The sequence below is a fragment of the Salmo salar genome, chromosome ssa28 (genome assembly GCF_905237065.1).
Source record: "Salmo salar chromosome ssa28, Ssal_v3.1, whole genome shotgun sequence".
In the NCBI taxonomy this organism is placed as follows: Eukaryota; Metazoa; Chordata; class Actinopteri; order Salmoniformes; family Salmonidae; genus Salmo; species Salmo salar.
Window position 1 is genome coordinate 21,875,359 of NC_059469.1, and position 22,415 is coordinate 21,897,773.

General features: G+C 42.8%; 1 long non-coding RNA gene and 1 pseudogene across 2 annotated transcripts in view; one reads left to right on the plus strand and one right to left on the minus strand.

Annotated features, from left to right (window-relative positions):
* Window positions 1-5,428: 5,428 nt before the first annotated feature.
* LOC106589703 (uncharacterized) lies at window positions 5,429-12,879 on the minus strand (annotated as a pseudogene).
* A 1,975-nt stretch (window positions 12,880-14,854) lies between these two features.
* Window positions 14,855-22,415, plus strand: part of LOC106589719 (uncharacterized) — a 90,568-nt gene continuing 83,007 nt past the window's right edge. Inside the window, exon 1 of one of the 2 annotated variants that reach the window (XR_001324895.2) lies at window positions 14,855-15,045. This is a non-coding gene — a long non-coding RNA (uncharacterized lncRNA). Of the gene's footprint in view, window positions 15,046-20,774; window positions 21,175-22,415 lie in introns of those variants that run through there. The other variant, XR_006762529.1, reaches the window with a different exon arrangement.

Here is a 22,415-nt window from a genome sequence, read left to right on the forward strand (position 1 = left end):
GCTGTTCTGGAGAGTGTCTGCATAATGACTGTAATGTGTAATAGGGTTTGGTTGTCGGGAGCTGAAATCATGGTGTTTGAGAATCATACTTTTTCCCAGAGGTTGTAAAGTTAATCAATGCAACAATAGTTTTTCTAGTATCAGCAGATAATTATTTTCAGAAAATGATGTAGCATATTTTGATATGAACACAAGGTTCCATTATCACAAATCAATGGCTACTCTTTTTATATTATAGTTCTTAGCTAATATAAAAATATAATTATATATGCGATAAGAAATGTATTTTTGATAAATACATTTCTACACAGATCACCAACAGAAACACAATATTTTGGCCATTACAGTCATCATACAGTCGCTTTTGCATGGGTCTACCTGAGTTTCCCGCGGCCCTAAAATGAATTCTCTCTCTGTCACAGTTAAACGACTTCGTGAATAAAGTGTTCAAGTCCAGATAGTGCACAAGGTGTATGGGACAGAACCTTTGCGGTGACTATTCACTCACTGCTATATGCCTTCTTAACCATAATCCTTTAAACCCTGCTAACGACATATGTCACGTCCCGGTGTCATGAAATCTCGGTGTTTTTGCTATATTGGATATGACACTGAAGTTTACATGAATTCAATTTCAAAATATATTGTATAACCATAGATGCTTAGGTAAACTAATCTAGCGCACAATAAAATATGCAATTATTTCAAACGAGGTTGTGCACTTGAATTATATTCACTTAGAACAATTCGGCTACCAAATTTATAAAAAACAAACGTCAGTAATACATCAGGCTATAATGGATTAAGAAATGAAAATCAATACTTTATTTTGCTAAATGTTTAGATTAACCTTTTAAATGGGGAAAAAGTGTGATATTAATTCGAAACGAAGGAAGAAAGATGCATGCATATGTTAACGTGTTGAACAATGTATTTTTATCACGATAATAAAATTCACAGTTTTAATGAGTTATAACATTCAAGGCCATGTCTTCCCAGAGAAGCAGAAACATCTGAATATGACAGCAACAATTACACAGCCATAACAATTATATAATTACAGTATAATGACATTAATTACATGATTATTGTTCTTATTATTATTATCTTTCCTACAATAATAATAATAATTATTAGCATTACCTTTCGTATAATAATAATAGTAATGATTATTATTTACTACTACTACTACTACTACAACTACTACTACTAATAATAATTATTGTTATTATTAATATTCTGGAAAGAGATGGGAATTACTGTAGCAGGCCAAGTACTGATCTTTAAAGTGGTTGTGACTTGTGAGCATGATATATTTGGCCTAAACGTGTCACTACTGTATGTCAATGCTACTGTTTCTAATAGTGTGAATATGTTTAGCAGTACATGTTCCTGACTGTGTCAGTGTTGGTCATTAGGTTTGATTGGTGTGGGCCATGTCTCTCAGGGTTACCCCAGAGGAGCATAATTGTGTGTTGTGATATTGTAATGAAGCCCTCAGCTTCTCTTCAAGGTAATTACCCACTCTGCCTGCCTCTCTGCTTTGGTTAATCAGGCGTCCTGCTCAGTGCTCACTCAAGTCATCATAAAAGACACCAGGGGCGCAACTTTGGATTTAGAAGTGGGGGGGACATATTATTATTATTTTTTTAAATCCAGTCAAATAAACATTCCAAACAGCCTTCCCCTACCCGTCCACTCGGAGGCGTCCTCATGGTCCTAAAGCACACCATTGCCTCGTTTTGCATCACATTCCAATGATAAAACTGGTGGGGGACAAAAATACAATTTCGGAATGTGTGTGTGGGGGGACGGGGGGATGGGGGGCGGGACGGGGACATGTCCCAAGTGAAATTTGCACCTCTGAAAGGCACACTGAGCCTTCCTCTCTCATGTATCCATTCTATCCTAGTGTCAGTTGGCAGACCGCTGGGCTGTAGGGGCTTCTGCCACCATGGCCAGCAATACACACATTCCCCTGTGTTACTGTAAAGAAGAATTTGACCCTGTCCATTGGTGGCAGCAGTGGGATGGAATCCATAGTGGGGATCATATAGATGGACACCCACTCTGCTGAGGAAGCTGCTTCCTGTCCACCCTGGGGCAGGTATTCCAAGCATGTGGCGGATTCCCCTCTACATGGTAAATACTGGAGGCGTTATACAGTACAACATGCCAAGGTTCAAGCTGTGCTCCTGTGTCACACGTCTAGTTGGTCCTCTCCCCCACCCTGTGGCAACAGAAGATTACCATTTTGTCAGTGAACTACCAATATCATTATTTTGCACTCAATGATGCCAATGATAAGCTGTAACTAACCAAACAAATTCATGCATATTATGGGTTGTTGACTCCAGGTCCATATTCAACTTTTTTGATATTCACAAGAGGTAGCGTTATAATTTGGGCCGATAATCTTGAATATTTTACCAATGTAGGTATTTAAATAAAATTTGACCTCTTTACTAATATGAAAAATTAGCCTGTGATAAATAGTTTGTTATACACATTTGTGTGTCTGTGGTTGTGTATCTTTATTTATAACCTATATAAGAATACCTAATAAAATGAAATGAATTAATGAATTACTTTCAGGGGATGAGGAATCTTACCTAGGAGCAAACATCACCCAGCCGTGGGTGATGTGGCCGAGGGTCAGCAGGTAGTCCCTGGCCAGCGGATGGAGCAGGACCACTAGCATGAAGAGGAACAGGCCCAGGGAGGTGCAGAGGAACAGGACATAGCCCACGTCCAGCCTCTGAGTATCTATTCAAGTTTTGGATAACATTTTTGTTCTTGCATGTTAGCTCTGCCTCCCCAAGGTGATATAAGGTGACCTAGACATGTCTCTGTCCTTGGATCCAGGGGACCAGCCAGGAGTTGTCACAGCTGCAGTGAAGGTAGAATAGCTGGGACCCCAGGCTGCAGAGTCTAGGGAAGCTCTCTATCACACTGAACTCTTCTAGAGATTCCACCATTAGCTGCCTACTCAGCTCCTCCTCCAGAGTTAGGATTCTGCAGGAGATCAGATTCTCCAGACAGGTCAGGTTGTGGAACATGGTGGCCAGCCCTGGTTGCATAATGAATCCACTCCCTTCCAAATCAAATCAAATCAAATGTATTTATATAGCCCTTCTTACATCAGCTGATATCTCAAAGTGCTGTACAGAAACCCAGCCTAAAACCCCAAACAGCAAGCAATGCAGGTGTAGAAGCCCTTCAGCTTCAGAAACCTCAGCTGCACAAGCATGTTCAGGTCAGACATGTCCACAGACTCTGCTGAGACATGTGACTGGAAGTCAAAGTACTCCAGGGAGGTGAGGTACCTTCCGGTAAAGTGATGCTCACATAGAAGTTGATCCATTTTGGCCATGAGGCTGATGACAGACTGGTAGAATGGCCTCCAGCAGTCCTGGAAGGATATACCCTGCTCAAAAAAATAAAGGGAACACTTAAACAACACAATGTAACTCCAAGTCAATCACACTTCTGTGAAATCAAACTGTCCACTTAGGAAGCAACACTGATTGACAATAAATTTCACATGCTGTTGTGCAAATGGAATAGACAACAGGTGGAAATTATAGGCAATTAGCAAGACACCCCCAATAAAGGAGTGGTTCTGCAGGTGGTGACCACAGACCACTTCTCAGTTCCTATGCTTCCTGGCTGATGTTTTGGTCACTTTTGAATGCTGGCGGTGCTTTCACTCTAGTGGTAGCATGAGACGGAGTCTACAACCCACACAAGTGGCTCAGGTAGTGCAGCTCATCCAGGATGGCACATCAATGCGAGCTGTGGCAAGAAGGTTTGCTGTGTCTGTCAGCGTAGTGTCCAGAGCATGGAGGCGCTACCAGGAGACAGGCCAGTACATCAGGAGACGTGGAGGAGGCCGTAGGAGGGCAACAACCCAGCAGCAGGACTGCTACCTCCGCCTTTATGCAAGGAGGAGCAGGAGAAGCACTGCCAGAGCCCTGCAAAATTACCTCCAGCAGGCCACAAATGTGCATGTGTCTGCTCAAACGGTCAGAAACAGACTCCATGATGGTGGTATGAGGGCCCGACGTCCACAGGTGGGGGTTGTGCTTACAGCCCAACACCGTGCAGGACGTTTGGCATTTGCCAGAGAACACCAAGATTGGCAAATTCGCCCTGTGCTCTTCACAGATGAAAGCAGGTTCACACTGAGCGCATGTGACAGACGTGGCAGAGTCTGGAGACGCCGTGGAGAACGTTCTGCTGCCTGCAACATCCACCAGCATGACCGGTTTGGCTGTGGGTCAGTCAGGGTGTGGGGTGGCATTTCTTTGGGGGGCCGCACAGCCCTCCATGTGCTCGCCAGAGGTAGCCTGACTGCCATTAGGTACCGAGATGAGATCCTCAGACCCCTTGTGAGACCATATGCTGGTGCGGTTGGCTGGAGTGGCTGGAGTGTGTCAGCAGTTCCTGCAAGAGGAAGGCATTCATGCTATGGACTGGCCCGCCCGTTCCCCAGACCTGAATCCAATTGAGCACATCTGGGACATCATGTCTCGCTCCTTCCACCAACGCCACATTGCACCACAGACTGTCCAGGAGTTGGCGGATGATTAGTCCAGGTCTGGGAGGAGATCCCTCAGGAGACCATCCGCTACCTCATCAGGAGCATGCCCAGGCGTTGAAGGGAGGTCATACAGGCACGTGGAGGCCACACACACTACAGAGCCTCATTTTGACTTGTTTTAAGGACATTACATCAAAGTTGGATCAGCCTGTAGTGTGGTTTTCCACTTTAATTTTGAGTGTGACTCCAAATCCAGACCTCCATGGGTTGATAAATTGGATTTCCATTGATTATTTTTGTGTGATTTTGTTGTCAGCACATTCAACTATGTAAAGAAAAACGTTTCATTCAGATCTAGGATGTGTTGTTTAAGTGTTCCCTTTATTTTTTTGAGCAGTATAGTTTGAGCATGGAGCTGAAGGGCGAGGCCTGGTTTTAGGGTGTTGTCGCTGCCGATGATGATGGTAAGGGGGTATCTAATGGAGGAAATGTTCAAATAGGTCAGCCCTTGAGGGAAGGCACCAAATATAAATGTCACATTCACGCTGGTCTTGACCTCACTGGGAGGAGGGAGAAAGTCTCATAAATGTATGCTCTTCAGCGAAGTGAGGTGGATGAATGCAGATGTGGTGATATGTACAAGGGGGTTCTCTTGTAACATTCTGGTCTCCAAGCTGTCCAGGCCAAGGAAACTATTGTCTGTAATGTAAGAGATCATGTTTAATGTTAGGTCTAAGAATCTCAATTTACCCAGTCCCTTAAATGTTAAGTCTACAATAGTGGTTAAGCCATTGTTTCCTAAGTCTAGCCACTCCAGATTTCTCAAGCAACTGAAATGCTCTGAGGTGTTGTTTGGGGTGAGACAGGCATGCAAGGACGATCTCTTCAGCCATGGGACAGGACTGCTCTGAGTGTCACAAAGTAAAATGAAGTGAGGGATAAGTTTGAAAGAACTGTCACATCAGTGAGATTCTTCAAATAATGGATCTACTGTAGCCCTACTTGATGCTGTCACTATCTCTAGCAAAACTGGTGAGCTTCTTTATCACCTGACAGTTTCTAACTGCAGATAGTGAGTAGTTGCCAAGTTTATGGTTCCTTAAATCAAGTTTTGTTATTGAGAGTTTGTGTACTGTCGCACAAACAGAACCAAAGGAAAAGCTTTTCTCATCGAAATCAAAAGAACGCAATCTACTGATACCAGACTGCAGAAGCTGTGTCTGTCATTCATCAATGTCAGGCAAAATGTTTTCAAAGTATCTGAATGCACCTTTTACTATATGACACGGTCATGAAAAGTCTACTTCTTGCAGACGATAGAAATAAGGAAATTCAAGAACAGCTCTGGTGTCTCAAAATGACTATTTTCTCTGAGTGAAAGGCTTGTTAATGACCAGGAGCGCAACGTTCACTGGGGATGGGGGGACATGTCCCCCCACATTTTGAAATGGCATTTTTGTCCCCCCCCAGTTTTATCATTGGAATGTGATACAAAACGAGGTAACGGTGAGCTTTAAGACCATGCGGATGCCTCCGAGCAGTCGGGTAGGCTGTTTGGAGTGTTTATCCAACAAAAAAATTATAATAATAAAAAATAAAAACATTTCTCCCTCCCTGATATTGACTATCCTACATAGTAAATCAGACATCTCCTGTGTACATTGGTAGACTGTGAGTTCCTTCAAAAGAGGGATCCCTCCCAAAGCATCCGGTGCCATCACAGAAAGCCTGTAGTTCTCAATGGACAATGTCTCCAGATTAGTCAGGTCATTGAATGTGTTGGATGAAAGGGACGAATCGTAACACTTATTGGACTCACAGGACAGGTAGAAGGTCCTGACATGGGAGAGCCCCTTGAAGGTCCCAGGGAGAATCCTGGGCAGACAGCCCCCTTTGTAAAGGCTATCGAGGGCATGGAATCGAGAGAGAGTGCCAGCCTGCAGCATGGATCCACTTCTAAATTTGAGAGAAAGGGTTTGGTAGTGAGACAGGACGATGGACAGGTTGAGTTTGAGGTCACATACATCCCAGCAAGCGGCACTGAAGTTGATGTAATATTAGGCCATTTTAATAGATGTCCAATACTGATTGTCTTCTCATAAAGGATGCAGTTGTTACTCAACCAACCCCAGGAACCCAAAATCCAAACCGCACAAAATGCCAAACAGAGCAAAGACCAACCTCAGTAGTAGAGACACTTGCAGATGATGTTATGGTTGTTTTGTTTGTCAAGGGAATTGATTTCAGGAATTGATTTCAGTTTCTGTTTCTTATTCAGTTTAGTTTACTTTTATTCAGTGAAGGTCAGTTTATTCAATGACTGCAATAGCTCATTGACAAGCAGAATGCTTTATCCAATGGCATGAGACCCTGATGGGATTTCTTGTCCATAAATTGAAGATCTGGCGTTCTTCCACTGCTTTGTCTGTTTCCTGTGTTCTATCTCCTCTTAGTCTTTTATATATGGCTTTTTCTATCTTTTCAGTCTCTTTCTGATCTTTTTTTATATTGTTTGGACAGAGAGAAAGAGGCTGTGAGGCACAAATAAGGTTATTATTGCTCACCACTGTCTAGCGTCCCTTTCCACAGAGCACAGTCTGAGGACACCTTTGACTAACACTAACTTTTTTAGGCCCAGAACCATAAGTAACTATTGGCCCATAACTATAGGTAACTATAGGCCCAGAACTATAGGTAGCTGTAGGCCCAGAACTATAGGTAACTGTAGGCCCAGAACTATAGGTAACTATAGGCCCAGAACTATAGGTAACTATAGGTCCAGAACTATAGGTAACTGTAGGCCCAGAACTATAGGTAACTATAGGTCCAGAACTATAGGTAACTATAGGCCCATAACTATAGGTAGCTGTAGGGCCAGAACTATAGGTAACTGTAGGCCCAGAACTATAGGTAACTATAGGCCCAGCACTATAGGTAACTATAGGCCCATAACTATAGGTAACTATAGGCCCAGAACTATAGGTAACTATAGGTCCAGAACTATAGGTAACTATAGGCCCATAACTATAGGTAGCTGTAGGGCCAGAACTATAGGTAACTATAGGCCCATAACTATAGGTAACTATAGGCCCAGAACTATAGGTAACTATAGGTCTAGAACTATAGGTAACTGTAGGCCCAGAACTATAGGTAACTGTAGGCCCAGAACTATAGCCAGAACTATAGGTAACTATAGGCCCAGAACTATAGGTAACTGTAGGCCCAGAACTATAGGTAACTATAGGTCCAGAACTATAGGTAACTGTAGGCCCAGAACTATAGGTAACTATAGGCCCAGAACTATAGGTAGCTGTAGGCCCAAAACTATAGGTAGCTGTAGGCCCAGAACTATAGGTAACAATAGGCCTAGAACTATAGGTAACTGTAGGCCCAGAACTATAGGTAACTGTAAGCCCAGAACTATAGGTAACTATAGGCCCAGAACTATAGGTAACTGTAGGCCCAGAACTATAGGTAGCTGTAGGGCCGGAACTATAGGTAACTATAGGCCCAGAACTATAGGTAACTATAGGCCTAGAACTATAGGTAACTGTAGGCCCAGAACTATAGGTAAATATTGACCTAGAACTATAGGTAACTATAGGCCCAGAACTATAGGTAACTGTAGGGCCAGAACAATAGGTAGCTGTAGGCCCAGAACTATAGGTAGCTGTAGGGCCAGAACTATAGGTAACTGTAGGGCCAGAACTATAGGTAGCTGTAGGGCCAGAACTATAGGTAACTGTAGGCCCAGAACTATAGGTAGCTGTAGGGCCAGAACTATAGGTAGCTGTAGGCCCAGAACTATAGGTAACTATAGGCCCAGAACTATAGGTAGCTGTAGGGCCAGAACTATAGGTAGCTGTAGGCCCAGAACTATAGGTAGCTGTAGGGCCGGAACTATAGGTAACTGTAGGGCCAGAACTATAGGTAGCTGTAGGGCCAGAACTATAGGTAGCTGTAGGGCCAGAACTATAGGTAGCTGTAGGGCCAGAACTATAGGTAACTATAGGCCTAGAACTATAGGTAACTATAGGCCCAGAACTACCATGTAATACCTTTTCAGTAAAGACACACATTAACAGAGAGGTTTAACAGATTTTTGTTTACCGTAAGGTTTAAGACAATAATTGTATCCATAGCTTAATTTTCCCATTCCATCCATATCCATATAATGTCAAAATAAATCTTTCCCAACTACATAACGTACAGTATGATTGCCTGCATATTTGGTGAGCTTCATACACAAACCTTTAAAGAAAAATGACATGAAAATAAAGCAAACTAACATTGTATGGTGTTAATTAGGCCTAGGTGTGCAGCACTCTTGTGCAGCGTGGGTTTTGCATGTATATGATGATGATGACTATGATGATGATGATGATTGGTTAATTGCAGGCAGGTTGTGATTGCAGTAAAATAACTTGTGCTGTGTGAGTGTCCATATTTCACAAGCTGGATTGAGAGGGGAATGGACAAGGGTGCCGGTGAGAGGCGTGTAATATGTTTAACTACGGTAAAGTAGTGTTTTGAGAATTGGTAATTGCTTACATCCCTCTCTGGCAACGGGGACACTGTCCAGAACTCAAGGTACACACGCACACGCAAACGCACACACACTTATGTGTTCTTGTGTAGCGTGTTTCAGGGCCTTCATGGCATAGAGCCAAAGCGTCACTCTGAAATTTCGAGGCATTGACTAACTGGCAAAAACAGTAGAAGAGAGGTTTTTCTGTTGCAGAGATAAATGCATTCAACACCATAGTAAAATCACCCAGTCCTCTGTTTTGGACTCCAGATTATGCTCATAACTGAATATTCCACCTCTGAGTGGAGAGTGAGACAGTCAGACATAACCACAATACCACTTTTTGCATAAGAGGATCTTTTCAAACTCATAATATTTACTTTGATAATGTTTTGACGACGTGGCAAGTCAGAACTGTGAACCTCTCTCCAACATAGTAATTTAACGACAGAGTGGATAAGGTTTCTTTTACCTTCTTACTTTTGCAAATGTTCTTTGAATAAATAAGACAGCCTTTCAGGTCTTTCTATCTGAGCCATACCTTATGTGTGTCATAGGTTTGTTTACCATAACATGCTCACTTCTTAGAATCGTTTTTTGTTTCAAGGAAATGGACACAAAAATATACAGAATTCTGTGTAATTATATGCAAATGTTTATTTAAGTTTTGAAGGAAAAATGAAGAGAAAAAAACTAGACAAGGGTCTATACGTGTTCACAAGGAGTGAGTGCCTGATGTTGTCTAGGGCAATCTAGCAGGCTGAATGGTTTGAATTTACTGCTCTACGACAGTAAAATTGTCCTAATCACTAGGTAAACAGATACTTCCCTTCCTATCAGAGCGCACCGACAAATGGGGGAAAAAACTTTCTCTGTTAATTGTTGTTTTCCTACTTATTCTGATTTAAAAACACCAGCATAATTATTTGTAAGTACCACTTTGATTTTGTGAATTTGTTTGAAAGAGACTTAAGGTGTTTCACTGAATTATTCACTTAGGTTTGGTTGTGAAGTTTGCTTGCAGCATTTTAAGTCAAATTAGAAAGGAAAGCTGGGAGCTGGGTAGTGTTACATAGCTTTTGCTCTTTTTGAATTACCTGATTTTAATCTGACCTGACCTCCTGAAGACCTTTTCATCTTACCCTTACATAAAATAATATCTTTGAAAGCTATACCCACTCAATGAAATATATAATTGTATTTATTTATTCTACATTTACTATTTAATCACAATATTTAATAATGCATAATTTCATATAGTATATAACATTTTTGATTTCCCCCAAAATGATGGAAAAAATCTATAACATTCATTTAGATATTTTCTGCAACAATAAGATGAATTTGAAGAAGAAAACTAACCATGGTTAGATGAGCCAGAAGAGAAGGAAGCAACACGACTCATCTACCTGTACTGAACAGTGGGCTGCTCTCTCCTCTCCAGTGCTGGCTCCAGTTGTTTCACTGCATGTCGGTGGTCCGGGGGTGGTGTGCTGCTCTGGGTGTCCCGGGGCCTGGGGGTCTGGGCCCAGGACTGGGTGTGGGTCTGGGACAGGCCTGCCAGCTTCCACAGGTGCCTGGCTGGAGGACGGAGGATTGTTAGTAGGGAACATAGCAGGGCTTACTGGAAACAAGAAGACAGGCCACACTCATTAATTACACTGGAAACACTCAAACTTGCAGGCCACTGAATTTCTCCAGCTCATGTGCCCATACATGTCAACACTCACACGCATACTGAGACCTATTACAAATGGGTAGTGTTATGCATGTCAAATGGGTGGTGTTATGTATATCAAATGGGTAGTGTTATGCATATCAAATGGGTGGTGTTATGCATATCAAATGGGTGGTGTTATGCATATCAAGTGGGTGGTGTTATGCATATCAAATGGGTGGTGTTATGCATATCAAGTGGGTGGTGTTATGCATGTCAAATGGGTGGTGTAATGCATATCAAATGGGTGGTGTTATGCATATCAAATGGGAGGTGTTATGCATATGAAATGGGTGGTGTTATGCATATTAAATGGATAGTGTTATGCATGTCAAATGGGTGGTGTTATGCATATCAAATAGGTGGTGTTATGCATATCAAATGGGTGGTGTTATGCATGTCAAATGCGTGGTGTAATGCATATCAAATGGGTGGTGTTATGCATATCAAATGGGTGGTGTTATGCATATCAAATGGTGGTGTTATGCATGTCAAATGGGTGGTGTTATGCATATCAAATGGGTGGTGTTATGCATGTCAAATGGGTGGTGTTATGCATGTCTGAATATAGGCACAAAGTTACATGTACTCTGTCTCGCAGACTATTTCCGACCTCTGCAAGTAATGGCAGACATTTTAATTCAATCTGGTCGGTTTCAATGATATGATGTTGCTTTTTAACACAAGTTCATGTTTGTTTGGAGGTCAAAATGTAATAAAAGTGTGCTTTCAAAAATGTCAATGTGATGATTTAAATGTGATAAATATATAGCAGGGGATATTAAAGAACAACTAGTACTCCCTCCAGTGATACAGTATTTGTTTCTAACATTGAAATGAAATTCATCATTAATAATCACACAGGTGATGTAGTATGTACTTCAGAATATTTTCTCACATCTAATTAGGGGAAACATATTCAATGTCTGGTTTCCGCTGGTCATCAGTTAGACATCTACAGTATATCTTACATCAAAAGCATGAAGCAGCTTGTCTCAGTCTCAGTCTTGGCCTGGTAGTGTGTCTAAGTACTTGCCTGCATAGTACAGTGTAAGTAAAAGTGATTTAATGTAGAGGGGTAGTGAGTTTCTCTCAGAAACCAAATACTGGACTATAGAGTTTCGGCCATATGGATTATAGTGTGTCTGTGTCTTGAACCTAATATCTGAGTATAGAATATCCCGGTCAGTGCTAGAATACTGAAGTACAGTGTGTGTTATCGTATGATCTGGTGTTGGAAAACATTTGTCTTATATTGTGCACAGGAATCTAATGTTAGATTACACAGAGTTGTGATAGTCTGGTTTCAAAATATACTTACGTTATTAGTGCTTTGATTTAAGATCGGTAGGCCTATTTGGCTCCAAATGTCATGCTATGACGGCGCTGCTGTTTAATGTGTCTCTGTTCGAGGGGTACTCGAAGGCTGAGTACACCACAGGTGTCTGCATGCGGTTAACTGTGAAATGATTTGTATTAATAAGTACGGATAGGCTTTTAGAGTGGGTTTGTTTGTTTATTGGTTCATTAGGGATGGAGTTACACTAGAATTAGCTCTGGCGTTCAACTAATATAACTATTAGGAAAATAAACAAGTACCACTTGTAGGCTGTAATATCTTTCTCACCACCTTTCAGTTTTTTCTTTGTCATCCTTTCTCTCTCTCTCTCTCTCTCTCTCTCTCTCTCTCTCTCTCTCTCGTTCTCTCTCTCTCTCTCTCGTTCTCTCTCGCTCTCTGGTTGTCTCTGTCGCTATCATTTTCTCTCTCTCTCTCGTTCTCCACATTTCTCTCATTTTTTCTCTATTTTCCGGTAGTAAAATGGTGCCAGCCTGACACATAAATGCAGAGGCCATGTAACTGAATCCTCTCCATTATACAGTAAAGAGGCTGAGCGGCGCTCCCAGTTTGAGGAGAACATAAAAACTCAGCAGCATGATAAGGAGTTAAAGAAAGACTTTGATATTTTTAAATGGTGAACATAAAAGGCAATCAAGATGGACATGGTCTCTATAAAGCTCTAATGGAGGATCAATTAAGAAGCCTGAGCTGCAAAGAGAGACGTTTACTGTGCCGAAGAACCAACCTGTCATCTCTGAAAACTCAAGGTTGGAACAAAAACACAGAGAGGATTTCTCGTTCTCTCTGTACATCCTTCAGCCCAAACCAAACATTATGTTCTGAAAGAGGGGCAAAGGTCAAGCTGTGTTAGACACACCAGTTCTCTTTCAGTGTCTCCTGTTGGAGCGGAGGACCATCATGGAAATAATGCAATACTACTGTCTGATCATTAGTGGAGTTGAATGAACACTTAATGACCTATTTAGTACACAAACTAAAACAAATAGATGGACAATTTAGAAAGCTGGAAAATCCATGTCATACGTACGGTGAACCAGACATATGATGTCAATCCCAGTATTTATTGCGTGTTTGTTATTTTCCTGCCACAACATCCCTGGTGAACTGAATGACCGGCCTGTCCCTCTTGGCAGGAACATAAAAGATGTAACACAGTATATTTTTCCTATCATCTTTGTGTTTATTTTCTGCTCACTGCAGACATTTGGGTTTTCCTCTGTGCTTCATATTAGCATTGACATTAGTCCTTAAAGCAGTGTGTATTTGTGTTTCTCTAAAGGTGCTGACCACAGTCACCTTGATTTGACCACCATATTTACAAAGCTCACTAATGAGAAGTTATTAAGGTGTACGGCCTGAATTTTCTTTTCCATGCCCAATTTATTTTTGCAGGTACATATTCATATGGACACTGAATGACAAATTAAATGATATTTGAAATACTTGACAACCCATCTGTCAAAAAGAGCCTTTTTCTAGTGTTTACAAAAGGCATTTCTAAACTTCTCTTGACCTAGGGTGTTTATATGCCAAGTTTACGTTGTGAGCATTTCAAATGTCATCAAAACCACCTTGCTGGAGGGGTCTAAATTGGTTCCATTCGGCTGTTCGGGGAGCCGGTGGCTGCTGCTGTGAGAGCCGTGCGAGGGGAAAGTGGAGAGAGGCTGGAAAATCAGCGTAGAAGAGGGACAGCATGGTCTTTCAGATGGCCTGGTGATGAGAGCCAATCATAGAGGAGCAGCAGTGGAGAATGGCATGCCAGGCCTCAATCAGCCACCCATCCTCTGGGCTGGGGGGAATGTGTCAATCAAACGACCTGCGGGTTGAGTGGGGCGAGTCGACCTTAGACTACAGTTTCACCTAAGGTCATTCTGGAGAGGGCATAGAGGGCAGACCAGGGCAATGAAGAGCAGAGATACAAGGGATTGAATGTAGACTCTTGTAGAGTTAGTCAAAACATTACATATTAAATAACAAAGAGTTTGAATTGGCACAATTATTATTTAAACTAGATTGTGTGAAGCTGCAGGCACAACATGTACAGCACGTTTTTAACAAGCAATAACCTTTTTTTCATGCAGGATATAAAGCAAATATGGTGACCCATTTCATAATACTGTGACCCTGACTGTATAGCTTTTGTCAAATGCTCGAGACTCTATGAGAAATTACACAATAAAGCTTATTTTAACACACTGTCATTTTAGGTGCAATATACCGTAGGCTTACTGCCAAGATGGAGACGGATGTCTTTGTTTATGTTTAAGTATGGGTGACCATGTTTGTAAATGGACTGTATATTGTGAATGTATATAGTGTATGTTTGTTGGGGCTCTCTGGCCTGGGGTTAGTGTATGAGTGAGTATGTCCATGTACATGTCAGTATGAGAGTGTAGGAGTGGGCCTGGGTGTGGAAATGAGGCCTAGACACTTTCAGGAAGGACAGAAAGCAGATGTTGGGAACGTGCTAAATGACTGTCTTGTTGATATTCAACCTGCTATTAGAGAGGTATGTAGCAGTAGTCCTGCAGCTTGGAGAGGATTACATTAGTCAGATCCCTCCAGTGGACAAGTGGCTGCCTTACTCATAGAGGAAGTCAGACACACACACATGTGCACACACATGTACGCACCCACGCACACAGACACACAAACACACACACATTTGCACACACACATTTCTTGACAAATGACTCTCCACTCGTGTCCTCTCCAGTGCCTCTGCAGAGTGCAGACTGCAGACCCAGTGTGTTCTGGGTAGAAATGTGTGTGTGTTTGGGCCGGCAGCTCAGGAGGTCCTGTAAACACAGCCTGAAGCGCTTTATTTGATTTCTACCAAATCAGGGAGGGACACAATCTCCTAACCCAACACATGGAAATGAAGACCTGGGGATAAGGTAATAGGATTATTCATTTTTTTATTTTTTTATTTTAGTCATTTAGCAGACGCAACACCTATTCTCAACTTTCACAAAGCAGAGAGCGAGGGTGAGGAGGATAGCGAGAGAGCGGGAGAAAGGGGGTTGACTGAGAGAGAAAGATAAAGGGAGAGGGAGAGTAGGAGGGAGGAAGGATAGAGAGAGAGAGGAAAGGAGAGAGAGAGAGAGAGAGAGAGAGAGAGAGAGAGAGAGAGAGAGAGAGGGGAAAAAAGGACTCCGGTTCTGGCTGCGTTTGACCAGAAGCCAAGGTCTGAGACTTCCAGTTGTGGCCAGGCTCTAGTGAGACAGCTGCAACTTTTCATGGCTCCAACTCAGCAAATTTCCATCAGCCACCACTGCCAGAGACCACAAAACGCTTTCAAACAACGGCTCACTTCAAGAATTTTTGTCTCGGGGAGGGAAAAAAATGGGTCAGAAATGTGTCTTGGTGTTGCTGAGTGAGCGCTGTGCATTAGGTTAGCAGATTAATGAAAACGTCTCACTGGCAGAGGAGGGTGATTGCCATCACAGGCAAAATTGCTTGCAGATTCAAGGGGGACTTAGGAGGGAGTGGCTGGGGATTGGGGTGTGTGTTTGTGGGGGGGGGGGCTAACGAGGCGAGGACAGCGTGTTTCGTCTCAAACCCCTCTCCCCATACATTAACACTTGTCAGCATTGGCCATTAGACTCAAATCCGGTGCAGGAATTTAATTACCAAACCATTTATTTAATTGAAAGAAAAATAAATCTCTGAATGCATCAGGGTAGGGTGCGGATGTTTTCTGGAGAGGTTGATAACACCAAGGACCCCCAAATGACAAAAGCCTAGTGGCTGAAAATAATGTTGCTTTTACATGAGACAAGGAGCTCTCTTTCTCTATTAGAACCAGCTTCCCCACGTAAGTCATTCTTGATTTAAGTAGAAATTAAAAGAACAACGGATTTAATGAAGAAGGCTGTTTATACGTGCTGGCTACTCATCCGTACCGGCCAATGACAAAGAGGGGGGGGGATAAAGGACGGGTGGCTGTCTCAATAAACCAGTGGGTTTACACAGTGGGCTTGTAAAAACAACTGGGCCCAATCGAATCGTGACCGGGAGGGACGACTACAGACAGCCTTTGTCATGTGCAGCCTGGTACGGGTAACAGAGGACTAAGGGAGAGAAACACAAATTGACAGCTCTCTTTAATGAAGGGGCACCAGGCCGGATTGTGAGAAAGTAAGTAGCTGATTTGGACTGGAGAGAGAGAAGGTTGTATGTGCTCTACGGGGCTGAGCCATCATGGAACCAGATGGAGAACACACTCCCTCTTTTTACCAAAGGGATCGAAATTGAAACTCAATGCAAAATGACTGAGGAAATCACTTGTTAAAGCAATGTCCATATCCTCTCTCTCTCTCTCTCTCTCTCTCTCTCTCTCTCTCTCTCTCTCTCTCTCTCTCTTTCTCTCTGTGTGTTGTCTCTGCCTTGTTCCAGGTCCAGTTATAATGCTGGTCTTTCGAACCAGGGAGGTTTGTTTGAAGTCTGGGCTGTAGAAGGGCTGCAGCAGTAAAGGGACTCCCCTGCCTTCCTCTGGCCATATAAATGACAGTTAGTGAAACTGGATATCCCGATATCTGCACCGCCCTCTACGTTAATCAAATTCGCCGTAATTGTCATCTGCAGATTTTTAAAGACACGGAGGGGAAATAACAACTTGACCTGTGGCCCCTTCCTTGGGGTCTTCTGAGAGTTTGTATATAGTCATGCTCCACTGTGCATTACTGTCTGCAAGGCCTTTGGATTTCTGGGAGGGACTCTGTGTCCTCCTCCACTCTCTCTCTCTCTCTCTCTCTCTCTCTCTCTCTCTCTCTCTCTCTCTCTCTCTCTCTCTCTCTCTCTCTCTCTCTCTCTCTCTCTCTCTCTCTCTCTCTCTCTCTCTCTCAACTGTCTTCCCTCTCACCCCATAACCATTGCATCACTAGAACACAATTTGTGCCTCTGCGTCAAACACTACGCACACCATGATGCCTCTCTACTCACTTGACTCTGGTTGTGCAAGTGACCACAACCAGCCCAGTCTACCCACCCCTGCCAGCCCATCCTAACCCAAATTGGCCATCTGTACTCTACTGGTTCCAGTGGGAGGGGTAGCAGGACTAGCTGGAGAGACAGGATGCTGTCTGGTAGTGTTCTGTGGGTTACTGAGTTAGGACAGGTTGGGTGTGTTGACTGACATTCCCTGACTACGCCACGGCCCTAATTCCAGGGAGGGAAGATGGAACAAGACGATATTAGAAAGAGGGTATTATGAAGGTGGAGAGAACAGCAGCAGAAGCTCCAAATGCTGTGACACTGAGAAGGCAACCCCTGTATATAGATGACAGATGACTGACCATAAAGATCCTGCAGTTAGTTGCTATTTTTGGGTTTTACTTGCAATGACAGTGACATACGGTTGTATTACTTATTTCCGATGAATGCGCTAGTTGTACGATTCTCTGAGTCTGAGTAAGAGCATCTGCTACATGACTAATATGTAATGTCATGTATGTAAGTGATAGGCACCACGGTTACTGCAGTGAGGGTGGCCCCTTCACCTGACACCACCGTCACAGGTGTCCCACCACGCGGGCAGCCGCTGGCCAAGCCGACTCCTCTGGCTTAATTCAGGTTGACACGTTCAACTCGCCAAATATGAGAGCCATCTGAGGCATGGAGCAAGGGAGTGCAGGAGAGCATGGGGAAGGAGGATGACATCTGAAACAGTCCAATTGTAAAGGCTTGAGAACTTATGAGGGATTTATGTTAAAAACTATAGGCAACAGCATCAGTAAATCTTAAGCCCCTGGAAATAGATTGTACCAAAATGGAGCTGATTGCTCACATATAACTGCGGTTCAGAGTTTTAGAGGCATGAAATGTCAAAGCGAATTTTCATATAAAATATACCCCCATGACACCAACCTTCAGGATGTGTGTTCAGAAATGTAATATTCTGTTTGTAGATCAAGTTTGTTTGCTTTCCTGATTCCATATAAATTGGTATTTGTTGATATTTGTTTAGCCTGTGGTGTTATGGGTAATGGATTCCATGGAGACGTAGTGTGAAGCTGTTGAGGGTAAATAAACAACTCTTTTGTCTCGTATCACCAAGTCAGTCAGCTACCAGCACAAATACAGATACAGACCTTTCATCTTATTCACAGCTGAATAGCAGCCGAACTGGCTCTGAGCTTTCATTTAGAACAGACATACAAGGGAGGTGCAGAGAGAGTCAAAATCCGACCCTGAGAATGTCTCTCCTTCTCTTATTATGTCTGCTGACAGTAACTTTGGCTGTGGTTTTCATTTCTCTCCCTACTTGGAAGAGGACAGTGTCAGCGCTGGTTCGGCTCCAGTCCGACATGTGGCACCTCCATTGTGTTCTGAGTAGCTCTTTATTGGGGCGAGAGTTTCATAGGGAAATTAACCATATTACAGCACTGAGCAAATATGCACTTTATCGCCTCGGACTAAACGAGCACGTTTGATTTCGGTTACACTCCATTTCAATTGACATACACTGCTCTAGAGGTTTCATTGAGATGGACAGGCCCCTGGTCATGTGAACACCACAGCAGGGCTATGTGTGTGTGTGTGTGTGTGTGTATGTGTGCGTGCGTGTGCTTGTGCTTGTGTGTGTCTGTAGGCGGGTACATACGTTTGTATGTGTGTATCTGCGTACATGCTTCCACGTGTGTGACCGTGCATGCATACAGTATGTGTGACCGTGCATGCATACAGTATGTGTGTGACCGTGCATGCATACAGTATGTGTGTGACCGTGCATGCATACGGTAAGTGTGTGACCGTGCATGCATACAGTTTGTGTGACCGTGCATGCATACAGTTTGTGTGACCGTGCATGCATACAGTTTGTGTGTGACCGTGCATGCATACAGTATGTGTGTGACCGTGCATGCATACGGTAAGTGTGTGACCGTGCATGCATACAGTATGTGTGTGCTCAGCACTATGTGGGTGTATTAGTGTTAGTGTACATGTACCCTGCCTACAGGTTTAACAAGCAGTGTGGGTGTATTAGTGTATTAGTGTATTAGTGTATTGGTGTTAGTGTATATGTGTATTAGTGTTAGTGTACATGTACCCTGCCTACAGGTTTAACAAGCAGTGTGGGTGTATTAGTGTATTAGTGTATTGGTGTTAGTGTACATGTGTATTAGTGTTAGTGTACTTGTACACTTCCTACAGGTTTAACAAGCAGTGTGGGTGTATTAGTGTATTAGTGTATTAGTGTATTGGTGTTAGTGTATATGTGTATTAGTGTTAGTGTACATGTACCCTGCCTACAGGTTTAACAAGCAGTGTGGGTGTATTAGTGTATTAGTGTATTAGTGTATTGGTGTTAGTGTATATGTGTATTAGTGTTAGTGTACATGTACCCTGCCTACAGGTTTAACAAGCAGTGTGGGTGTATTAGTGTATTAGTGTATTGGTGTTAGTGTACATGTGTATTAGTGTTAGTGTACATGTACCCTGCCTACAGGTTTAACAAGCAGTGTGGGTGTATTAGTGTATTAGTGTATTAGTGTATTGGTGTTAGTGTATATGTGTATTAGTGTTAGTGTACATGTACCCTGCCTACAGGTTTAACAAGCAGTGTGGGTGTATTAGTGTATTAGTGTTAGTGTACATGTGTATTAGTGTTAGTGTACATGTACCCTGCCTACAGGTTTAACAAGCAGTGTGGGTGTATTAGTGTATTAGTGTATTGGTGTTAGTGTACATGTGTATTAGTGTTAGTGTACATGTACCCTGCCTACAGGTTTAACAAGCAGTGTGGGTGTATTAGTGTATTAGTGTATTAGTGTATTGGTGTTAGTGTATATGTGTATTAGTGTTAGTGTACATGTACCCTGCCTACAGGTTTAACAAGCAGTGTGGGTGTATTAGTGTATTAGTGTATTAGTGTATTGGTGTTAGTGTATATGTGTATTAGTGTTAGTGTACATGTACCCTGCCTACAGGTTTAACAAGCAGTGTGGGTGTATTAGTGTATTAGTGTATTAGTGTATTGGTGTTAGTGTATATGTGTATTAGTGTTAGTGTACATGTACCCTGCCTACAGGTTTAACAAGCAGTGTGGGTGTATTAGTGTATTAGTGTATTGGTGTTAGTGTACATGTGTATTAGTGTTAGTGTACATGTACCCTGCCTACAGGTTTAACAAGCAGTGTGGGTGTATTAGTGTATTAGTGTATTAGTGTATTGGTGTTAGTGTATATGTGTATTAGTGTTAGTGTACATGTACCCTGCCTACAGGTTTAACAAGCAGTGTGGGTGTATTAGTGTATTAGTGTATTAGTGTATTGGTGTTAGTGTATATGTGTATTAGTGTTAGTGTACATGTACCCTGCCTACAGGTTTAACAAGCAGTGTGGGTGTATTAGTGTATTAGTGTATTAGTGTATTAGTGTATTGGTGTTAGTGTATATGTGTATTAGTGTTAGTGTACATGTACCCTGCCTACAGGTTTAACAAGCAGGCTTTTCTGTGATACAGAGGGCTGAAGTGTTTACCCAGTACTGTGACCTTCTATCTGTGACACTTTTACTGCTGATATAAATACCTGCACCTCTTTAAATCACCCAGCAGTCACACAGGTAACGTGATCCTTATGCTCCACGGGCCCTCCTATTGGTCAAGCTCACGCATATGGGCCCAATCTGAACCAATGGAATTTTAGAACGTAGATTGCTGAAGGATATTTTTATACAGTTCTATTTTTATACAGTGTAAAAATGGTGTTAGGGTGACTGGGTGTTGGGTTGCACGTTAAAACCAGATAGCACTAAAGTCCAAAAGTACGCTAATTAAGAGGTGATAACGTGCTGATGCCAGTTAGAAGGAAGCCCCTGCTATTCCCAGAGCTGCACAAATGTTATATCAAGTATATGGAGTGTATGCCAGGTCGGGTGATGCAAGGCTAATACCAGACGCTGGAACCAGGCGGTCACATATCACATGGGCAAAGCATAGCGACCCCCAGCCTGATGGGCAGTGATGGCTGGACAGGGCGTGCTGCTGTTCCCTCAGTCAATAACAGCCTAACCCATGTCATGGTGAGTCAGCAGTTCATGTCTTTCACAAAAAATGCTAGGCTACATGTAGTAGCACTTAGTGGTGGGACTCAAGACAACACTGGAATAAAAAAACAGTCATTTATCATGTATAAAAGTAAAAGAAAAAGGCCAGAACACTTTAAATAGCGGCAGTTGATACTTGGGACGAGAGATATGTTTTTAGAGAGTTGACCACTGAGGTTTCTGTTAAGATGCATTTACATAAAACTTTCATTTTCTATGGTAGCCATGTTAGCGCCTCATTAACATTACGTGCATGACTACAACACCATCGTTACGTTTGCTGATGACGCTACGCTGGTAGGCCTGATCACCGACGACAATGAGACAGCCTTTCCCTCAATCAGCATGACAAAAAGCTGATTGTGGACTACAGGAAACGGAGGGCCGAGCACGCCCCCATTCACATCGACGGGGCTGCAGTGGAGCAGGTTGAGAGCTTCAAGTTCCTCGGTGTCTACATTACTAAGGAATTATCATGGTCCACTCACAACAAAACAGTCATGAAGAAGGCATGACAATGCCTTCCCCCTCAGGAGGCTGAAAAGATGCAGCATGGGGCCTTAGATCCATAAAAAGTTCTATAGCTGCACCATTGAGGGCATCTTGACTGGCTGCATCACCGCTTGGTATGGCAACTGCTTGGCATCCGACCGCAAGGCTCTACAGAGGGTAGTGTGTACGGCCCAGTACATCACTGGGGCCGAGCTCCCTGCCATCCATCGAACTCTATACCAGGCGGTGTTAGAGGAAGGCCCATACGCTGCTGCTACTGTTTACTATCCTGTTGCCCAGTCCCTTTATCCCTACCTATATGTATATATCTACCTCAACTACCTCGTACCCCTGCACATCCACTCGGTACTGGTACCTTGTGAATAAAGCCAAGTTATTGTTACTCATTGTGTATTTATTCCTTCTGTTATTATCTTTCTATAATTGCTCTATTTGTCTCTCTGCATTGTTGGGAAGGGGGCCGTAAGGAAGCATTTCTCTGTTAGTCTACAGTTGTTGTTTACAAAGCATGTGACAGATAACATTTCATTTGATTAGACTTTTTGACATGGGGAATATTTAAATAATGTAACGGAATCAGAATTACAATATAAACAATAAAAACAAGTTGGCACAACCCTCTGGTTGGGACTGTTGGCTTCTACCCCTTTGAAGGTGTAGAGTTGAGCATGTTGCTCCTTCATGGTTTACTGTCACAATGACCC